The sequence below is a fragment of the Lonchura striata genome, chromosome 5 (assembly GCF_050655825.1).
Source record: "Lonchura striata isolate lonStrDom1 chromosome 5, ASM5065582v1, whole genome shotgun sequence".
Taxonomy (NCBI): domain Eukaryota; kingdom Metazoa; phylum Chordata; class Aves; order Passeriformes; family Estrildidae; genus Lonchura; species Lonchura striata.
The window spans coordinates 55,043,717-55,058,040 of NC_140707.1; the positions used below are offsets into that span (position 1 = coordinate 55,043,717).

At 35.9% G+C, this 14,324-nt stretch overlaps 1 long non-coding RNA gene across 1 annotated transcript in view; it reads right to left on the bottom strand.

Moving 5' to 3' along the window:
- Positions 1-14,324, bottom strand: part of LOC110477271 (uncharacterized) — a 115,058-nt gene that overhangs the window by 40,750 nt on the left and 59,984 nt on the right. The window contains exons 4-5 of the long non-coding RNA XR_014955720.1: positions 13,618-13,803; positions 2,836-2,908 (exon numbers count right to left, since the gene is read on the bottom strand). This is a non-coding gene — a long non-coding RNA (uncharacterized LOC110477271). The remainder of the gene's footprint in view (positions 1-2,835; positions 2,909-13,617; positions 13,804-14,324) is intronic.

Consider the following 14,324-nt stretch of genomic DNA (forward strand, 5'->3'; position numbering starts at 1 on the left):
AGATGTGGAAAAGCTGCCTCCTTCTTACAGAGCACTTGTTTAAAATCAGTCTGGTTTGCATGGATTTTATTTTAACTTTACAAAGAAAAAAATTAATCTTGAACTTATCTAAAATATCTAATCTCAAAACTGCCAACCCAAACAATAATTAATTTTCACCCTGAAAGTGTGAAGAAAAAAAGAAGAAACAATAAGTCCAAATTAAAATTTAATTTCTACCATTGTAAACATGTAAGACTCTACAGTCAGTGGAGTCCTCCTTTGTGCAGAAATTAGGAGTCCAGCTCAGTTCATCTCCATCTGAACACTCTTATGGATTGGAAGAATTGTCCTGCAAATATTCTTCATTTTTCTCAACTCAGGTTCAGTGAAGATTTCATATTTTGAGTTTCTGTAACCCTTGACCACAGGCTGCTAACCTCTCCCTCAAGCTAGCCCATTCTTTCCCTTGTCCCACCCCATGTCTTCACATTTTTCTGGCAGAGATCCCAGGTACAGGGAAATACTCTGCCAAACCCAAGTTCAGAGCGAGGACATAGCTCAGTTTCCAAAGAAGAAGAACATTTCCAAGGAGGAGACTATTACATATGAGAAACTTCATCTTTACAAAAACAAAGATGCTTGCATATGATTAGTTACAGTAATAAGTCTTTCAAATTACAACCACCTGCTTTTGAGGATCCATGCAAATAATTTCTAAATCCTTACACCACTTCAGGTTTTTAAGCTAAAAAAAAGGGAGTAAATTATGTTCCTGCTGTCATTCTTGTTTCTAAGTTAAAGAAATTGTTCAACAATATTTGATGAAATAAAACACTATGATTTTAGGGATAAATTATTTAATACTGTAAAATCTGTATAAGCAACACCCACATCAGTACTAAATGCCCACACTTTGATTTAGCCAACTAGATTTGTCAGGCTTATGTCCCTTTGACATTGTTTGGTAATAATAATGTTTGGTGTGACATATTTTCTTCAGCCATGTTTTCCCTCAGGTTTCTTTATAAAGATCAGTTCCCCTTGGTTAAGAAAATGCTAAATTATACAGACATGGTGTAATGAAGTTTTATTGCAATGAATATGACTATTATTTAGGTAGACACACTCTTCCTTCATGCTTTAAATCAATTAATCAGAAATAGTGCAATGCAACAATTATGTTTTATATTCGTGCCAGTAATGACAGTTTATGTAGATAATACATTTGTGACTAGTTGCAGGCTGCACTTAAATCTGTGTGTGCCTGCTTAATCCTCTTCTGCCTAAAGTGTCCCACTGCTGAGAGGCTAAAGATAGAGCCTCGCTGAGCTGCAAAATGTGATGTGCTGGAGCAGGTGGAAACAAGGATTAAATGACTTTCAGCAACCCTGTGAAAGGCCCAGCTCTGAGGCATGCCCAGGCAATAGCCACAAAAGAAGATTCTATTTCCCTTCTCTTCAGAGAATCCATGGAAAACCCCTGCTGCTGGTGGTTCTGAATTTACTAGGGCCATCATGGAATTTTTAAACTGTGACTCAGCATGTTGTGGCATGCACTTGTCTGGTTTCCTCTGCTTCTTTTCAGCTTTTCTCTCTTGATGCTTGAAATATTAGTTCTAGTACAAGCAACATCTCCTGAGAGACTCAGAAAGAACTGATATAAGAGAGTCTAAAGAGATCAGCAGTTATCCCAAGCATTGCACGCAGACTGGCCTTACCCTAAACTCCAGAATCCACTTTCCCCTGTGCTCTAGCTGCTGATGTGTCTTGGAATACATATGATCTTTCCACCTTGTGGACAAAAATGTAATGTGAATAAATCAGACCTAATAGGCATTTCTGAAAAAAAATACTCCGCCTTGCACTAGCCTGAGCCTGCACTAGCTGGATCCTTTCTCTACCCATTCAAGTAATTGCAAGTCCTACAGTACAGTTATTTCAAGTTTAATATTGAGCAAGATCCCTGCCTGATATTGAGACTTGGTATTCATCCTATGTTGAAGGATAGGCAGTCACATGATACAGATGCTCATTTGGACTTTTTAAATGCATTACATTATTTGGGACCTTTGCCATGAGCTGCTGTTTTGACTGGATACAGGATGAGAGAGAGAGAGAGAGAGAGAGAGAGAGAAGCTGCCACACCTAGTGCTTCTGAATGGTTACATGTCTTGTATCCTTCTGAAGAGATAAACTTTTAATTCTCCCTGTGTCATTTCCTTGGTGAGTCATTCCCCTGTTGCTGAGACAGCTTCTCTTACCTTTGAGCTGCCTAATCTACATTTTTTCTTGATAGATGTGGTGTGCAAAGTGCAAGAGAAAAAGGAAGTGTGCCACCCCAATGTCTTTGCATGCACAAGGTAAGAAGGCACGCGCTGATCGATGCATCACTCATCTGCTAGAGACTGGTGACAGCATCAGAGGGTTGGATGAGGGCATACTGACCTATCTCCAAATCATTCCTCATGGCTGCTCCTAGGCCAGCAGTCATGAAAGGAAATGTAGTCTGGATTTCTGAACCACAAGACTCTAAGCCCTGCTCACTGTGGCAGTCAAATTTCCCAGGGAATAGTGACACACCAAGAAATGTGGATGGCTTCTTCAGATGACTGCAATGGTGCTGTTTCAGTGTTGAGAGGGATCTGTTTTCTCTTTGCTCTTTCAAGAATAGCTTAAGTATCAGATTTTTCACCTTAAAAAAAAACAAAACAAAACAAAACAAAAAAACCCCAGTGTTTTCCCTTATTTTTTTCCTAAGAAAATAAATGTTCAAATATTCAGCTTTTGATATATTTTCAGGTATGAGGATGGACACAGAGGGGATTAAAAGGCAGAAAACATATGAGCTGCTTACCTCATACAGCTCCACAGGGTAGGTACTAGAGCTGTCATCAGAAAATGCCATTTCCTCCATTTTCTTCAGCATGCTGGAAATGGAATCAGTAATTTTCAAAATATATTCTGCATCCAAAAATCATAATTTGTAGGCATTATATTGAATGTTTGAATTACAGTGAAGCATTATAGTTCTGAAAGCCTGTTGTCAAACCATGACAAAAAATGACCATTTCCTTTCAGAGTGGTTAGGGCTCCCAGCAGCTGTGGCTTAGTGCACTCTCATGATGTAAATTACTGTGCAGAGAAAACCTCAAGTTTGATAGGACTAGGAGGTCAAAGGAGAGGATGTTCATAAGGTTTCAGTCTCCATTTTGTCACAAAGTCTGGAAATCATGGGAATACAAATTCAACCAGGACTTAACAATACCCTTTGTGGTTTTACACAGCTCTGATATTTAAAAATGCCTTAATTACTCCTTACTTTTACTTTTTTGCCTTCCCCATCCATATTACTTACTTCTAAATAGGTATTCAAGAAGACTCAAAATTCTGATTTTAGGAACACAGATTCTAAGCAGAATCCCCACCTTATTTTTGGTCATTGTAAAAGAGGCTTCCAAACCAGAAGTACATCATTAGTGGTAGAAAAGCAAACATGCATTCTAGAAACCTGTTGACTTTACTTACATCTAACTGCTTCAAAGCTGACCATGAGTCAGCTCTAGATGACCATTTATCACCCTCTATCTTCTTTGATACAGGAACCATAGATAAACTAGGCAATGACTACTGAGGAGGAACTAGAGTGCAGGGCTGCATGCACATCTTGTCTGAACAGGGAGATGACAGTCATAGAGCAAGATTTAAAGCTCCAGCTTTCAGGCAGTACCTTCTATACTCTCCCTTACCTTTTTTTTCCTTCCTAAAAGACAAAAATGAGGATGACCATCGTTAAGGGAGTCACAGGAAAAGAAAAAACCCTTCTCCCTTCAAGATGTCTAAAAGAACAGATATTTGGTTTACAGAGCATAATTTCTGTCAATCCTTGTTTACTTTTTGAGTATGTTATCGCTTTACCACAGTGAGAGGGCAGTGACTCACACACAGTGGGATTCTTCCAACCAGACTTCAAGAGAAATACTAGAACTTCTGTCAGACTTGCAATATTAACATACTAAAACTTCCCTAACATCCATAGGTCTGATAATTGGACTTTGACTAATACTTTATTAGTATCTGATCTTTATTATCAACATCTGTGACAAACATAATCTTCATCCTTTCCAGGTTAAAAATAATATAACTAGATATATCCTTTTGTTTCTGGTATAATGAATTTGCAAGTCTAACGTTTAAAAATTAATTCCTGTGATTCTATTTTGGGCTGTGAATTATGGACAATTTGTAATCAGTTGCAAAAGATTAAACCCTAGGCATAGCTAATGGGGATGTTTTAATAGTGCAGATGGCAAAACAGCCTGTGAAAGCAGGTCTGGTGGGCATTCTGCAAAAGCTAATTCAGTCAAAATTTATCCAAGATGACATAATGTACAATTGCTACACTGGGGAAGTCTATTAAAATTTCACACGTTTAAATCTCTCCCTTCTCTTTTAATTAGAATTTTCCAAGATAAAATAGAAGATGTGTACCTCCCTGAACTCAACAGGAAAGGTCAAGGATAAACAGCATGATGCATGAAGCTCCTTTGTGCCCAACATGTTCAGGTTAGGAAGAATGTGTTAAAATGATTGTGTGGAAAAGACATGTCTGGGAATGAATTTTCATTGTGAAGCAACAGTGGCAGTGAGATGTTCTGCCTGCACATGCACACCCACCCACTCTGCCTGTTACATTATTCAGTGTGTGTGCTGCTTTCCTAAGCACTGCAAGGGAAGTGAATTCCTCTTTTTCTCAGGACTAAGTATTCATTTTCCAAAAGACTTCAAAGTTTTAACCTCATTTACCACTGAATTTTCCAGGGAATTCAAATTATATTCTTGAAAGAATCCATAGAGAAAATTACTCTGGATTCTCATTCTGATGCAAAGTCATGTTTATGGATATCATTGTACTGAAAAATCAAGAAGCAGTCCCTTTTCATTCTAATATAAAGTCAAGGTAATTTTTTCCCTTCTTTTCTTTTTTTTTCTTCTGGCCCTGTGCATGCTGTATTCCTTGCCATGAAATGAGCTAGCTTGACAAGGGAATTGGGAAGCGTGTTCAGAAAACACTTTTGAAAACTGCTCTGGAAGAAAATGCAGTGACTGAAGTGGAAAACATGTTCAGCTTTTTAATTGTGAGAAGGCAACCCAAGTTTTGTACTTCCCATATAACCTCTGCTGTTGCAATTGCATTATCAAAGAGATCTTGGCCTGCTTATAGACAGCAATTTTTGAATGAACTTACCATATGTGTAAATGCTTGCTGGATTTGACTGTGCAGGGATGGCAACTTTATGAACAAAATATCTATGCATCTCAAGACTCCTGAACAATTAAACAAGATTTGTAAGTAACTGTTAGAGCTGAGCACTTAAATTGTATATGAAGTGTTGCTGGCCTCCTATATTTCTCAGAGAAAAGTATCATCTGACATTTACGCTTTTGATTATCTGCTAAACAAACTATACTTCAAGGCCCAAAGATTCTTAGATTGGTGGTAAGAAACAACAAGATACTTTATGTAGGGTTCATTCTTGCATTTTTAACTGTAAAAGAACACTTTTTAGGAGGTCTATATAAGCAGAATCATCCTAGTCAATAATCAATCCCAAAGGCTAGAGCAGGGTTCAGAAAATACCATAAGAGATTTTTGATGAATGAGACTAGACATTTTTCTTTTTTTTTTTTTAATATTTCAGTAAAAGGTAAATAGAACACCAATAGCAAATAAAAAATAAAGGCAAAATATTTTCTTATTTAATGTTTAATAGATAATCTTTCTGGGATGGCTTCAGACTAGTACAAATAAAATCCAAAGGGTCAAACATTTTATGACATTTCTTTGATGAAAACTTCATTGCACTGTGCAGCTGAAATAGTGCAGATGTGTCTACAAATTTAGTTTCTCCTATCCAAATTCAAGCACTACAAAATTTCCATTTAAAGTAATCCATTTAATAGGCATTGTTTAATCAAAGTGTACCAGCTGTGGTATTTAAAATAGCAGCTCCATATTCAAATAAGATGACAGACTTATTTTCTATCTTTTCGAAGACTAAGTTCCATTTATTGTAAATTTTTTACAGTTACTAAGCTGTTAAATTGCCAATATATAAGCTACCTTTAGCTAAAGTTCTTCATGATAGAAATTAAAAGCATGAATTCATAAATTCATCAGGTTAAACTTGATCAAGTTCAATATTATTGTAACTTCAACAGGAAAAATCTATTCAAAACTACATAAATATTATTGTTACTTGAAGAAACAGGAAGATATCAGTTTAAAAACATATTATTTCAGAAAATTATGCCCTTGTCAGTGAAGTTTCACAACGTATTTCATCACAATAATTTAACAACTGGAAGTTTGCTTTGGATTGCAAAGAAAAAAAAAAAGTTACTCTTTTCCTATGACTGCTAGTTTGTTTATTACTAAAAAGAATTCTACTTGACTAAATTCAAAATCAGTCAGCTAACTCCAACCTTTTCAGCACCTCTCTTATAAATTTAAGCCCAAAGCGGCATAATATGCATTTTAGTTGATAACTCCATTGTTAATTAAGAATGTAATTTCCATTTCTTTCTTCATCCAATTGCTCCTGTTGGGTTCTATCCTTTAATTTTGTGCTGGTAGTAAAATCAGAGACCATCCTGTTTGGTAGCTTTCCTTGCTTTGCATGAACTTGTAGAATCACAGTCAAAGCTGCAGAATGTGTAGCAAAGAAATGATAACAAAGAGTGGGAAATATCCTGTCTTTATGGGCATGTTCTACACATCAATCTGTCAGTCTGAATAATTTCTACAGCTGTGTGAATAATCCACAGTGAATCATTCTGCAATGATCTAATTTTTCCTGCTCATGAGAGACTTCTTACCATTACTAATGTTTTTATTAGATATCTACTTTAAATTATCCAATTAATTATTATTCCTTAATTTTTACACCTTGGTGATGAAATTCTCGTTTTATAACAAATGCAGATTAGCCATCAGTCAGTAGTCTTGCTCACCCTGAGTACTGGCTTTCTGTGGGAGCCTAAGTGTAATGAACAAAAGAACTATTCAAACATGTCAAAATCTGTCCCATGTTGTATTTGCTATTTAAACTGTTAGATGTGACTGGTCAATTAATTTGCACAAAATTGCTACCAATCTCTGATTGGCTGTCTGTGATAACAGTGCCAGAAGTGAGTGCTCATCTTGCATGAATGTTAAATGCAGTTTCCACAAACAGTCCAGCCAGCTAAACCTATTCACACAAACTGAATAGGTTTGTGAGCAAAATGAGCACTTAGAGAATTGTGGTGGGTTTATATGAAGAATATTAAGGGGGCATAAGCTTGGTTCATGTAAACTGACTTTAAAATGGGAAAGAATATCTGAAGAGATACAGTTCTACCTCAATTTCTCATAGTGAAATTGTCACAGTTGTAAAGTTCTAACGGTCATTTACTACTTTGTTTTAAAAATAAGCTTCCAAAAATAAAATAAATAAATTAAAGCCATAACATCCCTGCTAATGTAGTACATAATTCCTATATTTAGGAAAAATTCAGGATACAAGATTTTGAAGTGATTTGTGTTGTTGAAGGTCATATAAAGTCAGTGAAAGATTAGGAAAGAACATCCTTGAAAAAGAACACAAGAGGGTTTTCTCACACATCTGAAGCTTGGACCTATTTTCTCAATCTGCTCCAGAAGTATCAAAACCTCATCCAAGTTTTATATGCCAGAGAAGGATTCAGATGAAATCTGGCAAAAATTTGCTCTGCATTTTTCAAGTTCAGTCAAGCTTGAAGTTCCAAACAGTTTTCATGAGAGAACTTTTTTTATGATGACAATAAAAGTTAAAACTGTTCCAATAATGTTTATTTTTAATAAAATCAATATCTTCTGTAGAGATGCACCTAATTAATATTACTCTTAAGCAAACCATTTATCTTAAGAAATTCATATCATCTTGGACTGTTTTCTTTGTTCCATTGTTGGCACTTAAGCTATCATGGAAAATAGCTGGCAAAAGCTGATTTAGACAGTGAAATAGAAATAGAAATAGAACAGAATAGAAAGCTTAAAAAAAACACAACCATAAATAAAAATGAAAATTCTTTGGTCAGATCCAGATTCCTTGCATTGACTAATCTGATCAAGTATTTGGTAGAATTAAATCCTTTTTCCTTATCAATGTATTAATTTCTATTAATTAACATCCCTCAAAGGTTCACTGGTTTCAAACAGATTTTTAAGAAACTGACTGTATCAAAATCACACATTAAAACATTCTAAATATGTCACAGTATTGCTGAAAACAGAAACACATACACACTTGCCAAGACTAGAATGTTCAAGATACAGGTTAACTGGAATTTTGCTTTTTGAAACAGGATTCAGTTTACCAAGGTCTCCCAGAAAATAGCATCCAGTTATGAAGCATTTGTCATTCAAACACCTCTTGTCCCACAGGCTCCAAGACATCAGGAGGAAACGTGGAAATTGGATGGATACTCAGTGACTTGGTAGGTACATTGCTTTATCGGCTACCATTTATTTTAAAAAAATGTATTTTTTTTGCTCTTTGAGTTACACTGTATTTATACAAGACATAAAATACTTTCCTGATATTATAATCTGTAGGGGTTTTGTTATGCTTGTTTTTCTGGTTGTTTTCTGAGGGTTTTACAACAACAGTCTGAACTGTAATTGTAAATTATTAATATATTTCAATTTGGTGCAGACACTGGCATAGAAAATATGACTGTTAAATTCTTTAAAGATTAGCTGTAACCTGGTCATGCATGAACATAGTGGTCTGCAAGGCCAGGTTCTAGCAAGCCAGATTATACTGATGATAAAAAAATATGTATAAAAGGGAACAAGGTACTTTTGCAATTTTAATAGACTCAGCTGAAAACATTAAAACTGCAGGTCTATTATTTTAATCTCAGACAAACATTTGCCTTATACAGCTTTAGGCAAAACAGTGTTTATCTACAGGACCCAGGAGTGTACCTCACCTGCAGGGTTTGAGTCCTAAATCATTCCCTAATCATGTCCCAGCCTGATCCTGGGATGAGATCAGCTCTGAAATCACTTCTGTTCCTGCATGTTTTCCATAGAAAGGAAATTTTGGCTTTTAAACTGACTGAAGCTACCACAGATGACTGCTATGACTGAAGGAAGAAATAGCTGATATATGTATACCACTAGATAAACCCACAACCTCATCTCTTAACTTTGTTTTCTAAAAGGGGAGCATCCACAGACATCATAGTCTATGTTTATTTAGGTCAGTGACAAAAATGTCTCACAAAGTTTTGTCATTAAACGTCATTTGTCATTTGAAAAGATCAGTGCAGCACCATTTGTTCAAGCAGGGGTGATATTTAAAGAAGGATACAGTAGACAAGGACGAATAGTTTAGGAAATTCATCACAAAGCTGTGATTTCTGATCTTCGGTAAGCTTGGTTAATTACCAAATCAATTAATAAATAGCCTTTGTAGACACCTTCTGAGCTAGAAAAACTTCAGATATCTACCTTCTTTTACATTCTTACTAATGTGAATCTAATCTTTATTTGAATCATACTAAGGCACATTTGTACAAATTTTCCCATGAACATAAGTGAACAGCTATAGTGTGATTTATGCTATTTTGTCTTTTATTTTCAAATGAATGTATTACCAAAATCCTTTATGTTCTATAAAAGAAAGGTATTAAGAAAAGACTTCAAGTAGTCTTTCCTGTGTTTTGCGAAGTATCTTTTGTCTTGTCTCTTCCAAATGTATTTACAATCATTTTGTGCTCCCTATTTCATGAACAGTTCTTGACCTTCGTGTGGCAGAGTAACATATTATTGATTACAGAACAACTTAATTTAACTTGGTTCATTATATTCCAGAACAATTAAAAGAAGTATGTAAGAGCTATGAATATTAAATGATAGTGAAATGGAAATTTCTTTAGTAATCAATTTTATTAAAGTTATGTTCAATAGTCAATCTAATAAATTTACCATTTATATTTAGCAGAATAAGTCTTATATGTATTCTGATTGTTATTCAGTTGCTAAAAGCGCATTTCCTTGGGGTGGGGGTGGGAGGGAGTTTGATGTTTGATCTGGTTTTGTTATATTTATTTCATAAAAATTTGAATAAGGATGAACTTCTGCTTTGTCTGTCAGAAGCTACCAAGTATTTCAGGTCCCAGATACTCACCAGCAAAGGGAGTCTTCATAAATAACAGGGATAAGTCCCACTCGACTGAATTCATTGGGAACATTTGTTATTCCTTCAATGTGAGACACAATTCAGTCAGACATATAAAAAATTCAACTAGATAATTACCAATTTCATTATTTTTTCCTGGGTGCAGGAGAATCTAAAAGTAAAGAATAGATTTTATTTGACTTTATCTCACAACCTCATGGGGAACAATACAGATGATAAGGTGAGGTTGTCCACTGAGTCCAGTGGTGCAGGATGCAGGGTGCCTGCCCAAGGAAACAGATGAAGATGTGCTAAGGAGCACAATCCTGGGAACAGCCTGCAGTGATCACCCCTTGTGCTGCAGCAATGTGGGCTCTGAGAAAGATTTTGAGGTCTCAGACATGGTAGAAGCTGAAGGAGAATAAATAACTTTTATTTATAAAGGACCACTTGAAGAACCTGCAGAGGCAGCAGGCAAAATGTGAAGCAGGGTAGATTTTGCTCAGAGGCTTCTGGTTAAGTCATGGTCATGTCTGAGCAGGGGTAGATGCAGTGCCACACAGAGAAAAGGACAAATAAGAACCCTCAGCAGTGTCCTGCATAAAGCCACGGGTTTGGGTTCCCCAATATGTAATACATATTGACCCACTGGCTCCAGCCCAGCAGGGATGTGGCTCTATGATCCATAAGGAGAGTGTGAATGAGTGAAGCTTGCTTCATTAAGGGGGATGTCATTGGAATATTCAACTACATAGAGGGGGATTGTAGGAGAGGCTGACAGGCATTTCTGCAAGCTGTGTATTGAAACAAAGGAAATTCTGAAAAGGTACAAGTGAGGAAAAAAAAAAAAATCACAATAAGCATGTCCAGAATGCTGTAGTCTCTTCAACCCTGAATATATTCAAAACTCGGTAAGACCCAGAAGATTCAGGTCTAACTTCTAAGTTAGTCTTACTCCCCTCAATAGCATATGGACTAGAGAGATCTCTGGAGGGCCCTACCAGCCCAAATCATTCTATGGTTCAGCACCCTGTGGTAGGCATTGGGCCAGGAGCTCCATTATGCCACCTCTCTGAAAGCAGATGGGAATATCACCAAATAACTTTCTTCAAACCAAGCAACATGTAAAGATTCTTTGTTATTATATGCAAAAGACAAAAGCTGAGTCTGCACAATAATGCTAGTTCTACCTTCTAAAACAGTAAGATCATTAGCTGTGTTTAGTGCTTGACAGACTGCTACTTTTAAGAAAATCAGATTTAATTTTTCCAACAGGCATATTAAAGATATTCTGAAATTGCTATTTGGAAAACTGATACTCCCTCAAAACTTTTTTCCAGAGTACTGCCAGGGATTTAACTTAGGAATTGTTGGTATCCGGCTCCTAGTTTGCCAGATTTGACACTCTAAAATACATATTCTTTCCAATAGCCACTAAAAATCTTTGGGACATGATAGAGAAACAAAAAAGAAAAAGAACAATAAATTGTTTGCAACAACAGATTTAAAGCTCTGAACCACCATCCACAATAAAGATCCAACTCATTCAGATACAATCATTTATTAGAATACTCAACAAAAGTTTAAGGTAGAGTGAAAATATGGATTAAATTGTATATTATGTATACTATAAGGTGATAGAATATTAAATTTCTATTCAATACAATACATAATTTAGTAAGAAATATTTACAATAAACTTGATGATTAGAGAGCCTTTAAATATTGGGGTATCTCTGAAAATTTACAGGTCCTGCAGGCAAACTTCTCAGCTGGTTTTGAAAAGTTTGGTAAATCAAAAAGATTTACCAAATTGGTAGTATTTCCCCTTTGAAAAGACAGCATTTTTTTCATTTTGAATTAAAAAATAAAGCAATTCATAAACCAAACAAATGTTACCACTTCCTTTCAGACTTAAAGTTTTTTTAACACGTTTTTCCAAGGAGAAATAAACTGATATAGTTCTAGTTTTCTTGATCTTTTCAGATGACAAAATATTAATAGCATGCTAGTGAAAAGTTAGTCTATTTTATGGGCTATCAACTCTGTCCATTTCATGAGCACAGAAGTCAAGGGAGAGGACAGCTTTAACTTCGAGGCTGAGCAAATAAAATAAGTTTTCAATCAAGCAATTTAAACTTCACTCATCCTAATAGAGTAGTTGGCAGAAAGAATGTGAACCTCTTAAAAATTTCTTCCTGCCACTCTCCCTCGCTCAGAATCTCTGGTGTATGAAGCCAAACTTTAGCTGTTGACTGTGTGTACTGAATTGGCTAATGGATAAAGCATTCCAAAAAAATAGGTTTGACCTGATTTTGACTAGTGTGTGAGATCTCTGCTTTCAAACTGTCATTTGTTTGGCAATTGTTGGCATTTAGACCGACTATCAACATCACAAATAATTACTGTCAATGATTATGAATTAGGAATCTTAAGTAATTTTAGAATTTTTTTTTTGTGTTGCATTCCATTGAATAGCAATGTTCCTTATATATTTGTTTTAGTTAGGCACCTTTCAAAGGCAAAAATATCTAATAATAGCTGATTACCACATAAAGGAAATGACATCTGCAGCATAACTGCTATTTATATCTTTGAAATCACTACTTTAAAATATCACTTTAAAATTCCTGTAAAACCTTCCTGTATGATGTCAGTCTTAAATCTTCATTCATTATAATTCTATCCTCTATTTCTCTCCAAGGAGTTTCTTTATTTGCACTTATCAAAAGTATATCAATATTATTATTACCTATATGAAAGTACTGCCTGGAGCATGAACCAAGATTTGGGCCTCACAGCCCAAATTCTCCATGAGCACCAATAAACAAGAATTCCCTTACTAGAAATTTACACAGATTAGAGAAATAAATGTTGAAGAGAAAGGTAATATTATCATATCTGGGGGAAGAAAAAAAGGATTTATTGCAGATCACACCAGAAGAATGAAATGCAAACCTCGGCAGACTTTGGAAATCATCCAAGCTCTCCCAATCTATTTTATTACCTCTAAATTTAAAGATAACCATATGGTAGGATCTTTAGTCCTTGTTACACTCAAGCCAAGGGGAACACACTTGTGTGTTCATACAGATAACTATGTGATTACTCAGAGAAAGTAAGGATAGAGCATTCATACTAGATATTCTTGGCAGCTTTTCACGTTCACTTTAAAATAGCAGCAGCCACTCTTCCTCAAACTGCTTACCTCTGTGTTAATTGCCTGTGTGATTTTTGAACCTGAGTGAGCCTCAACCCTCCCTTCTTCTGGCCTTGAACATCAAACACATGTGTAGAATGCATTTATCTAAATCAAAACACACAGGACCTGTCTCTCTGACTGAGCCTCACAAGTGTAGTCCTAAAGGCAGCTACCAAAACACTGGCAGCAGATACAAGCAGTGGTGTACAGACAATAGCAGTTTTTACCTGGCATGTACAAAAGTAGATCCATCTCTGCTAAGCAGGAAATGGCTGAGTTTCCCTCACCCTTCAGCCATGGGTTATGCTGCAAGGCTCAGGTGGTGCCTTCAAGTCACATTGCCTCTGGGGACAAACTCCATCATGGTCCTGCCTTTCTCTAGCACAGCGTTGCTGGAAGCACCACCACTGCTTCTGAAAGACATAACTAAGAGATGAAACTTTTCCCACAGACAGCTGTCAACTTGTCCCCCACCACACCAGTATCCTACAATGTGACATTGTAGTACCACCTTTCTTCACATTGCTTCCAATAGCCAAATAATTGAAGAAAGTTTAATGGGTTATCCAACAATAAAAATTATTTTTATTTTCATAGCACTCCAAATTTTAAATCGTTCTTTCTGATCAGGTATTTCAGAAAGGGTGGACAAACACTCAGTAGTTAGAACATGGTGCTCTGATAGCAGGATATATTCATCATATGCTGGACACTCCTGTATTAAACTCTAAAAACAATTTAAAAACAAACAAACAAACAAAAAAACATAAAATTTGAGGAGAGATTTCTTCTTCTTATCATTCACTCTCTCCAAGCTCTCCCATGGTATAATCATAATTCTCTGTGTCAAAGTAGGTCAAAACTTCTCAGACACTCGTACAAACCATTTTTAGAAACTGTAGAGCTGGCCAGTCATAAAGGGAGCACAATATGA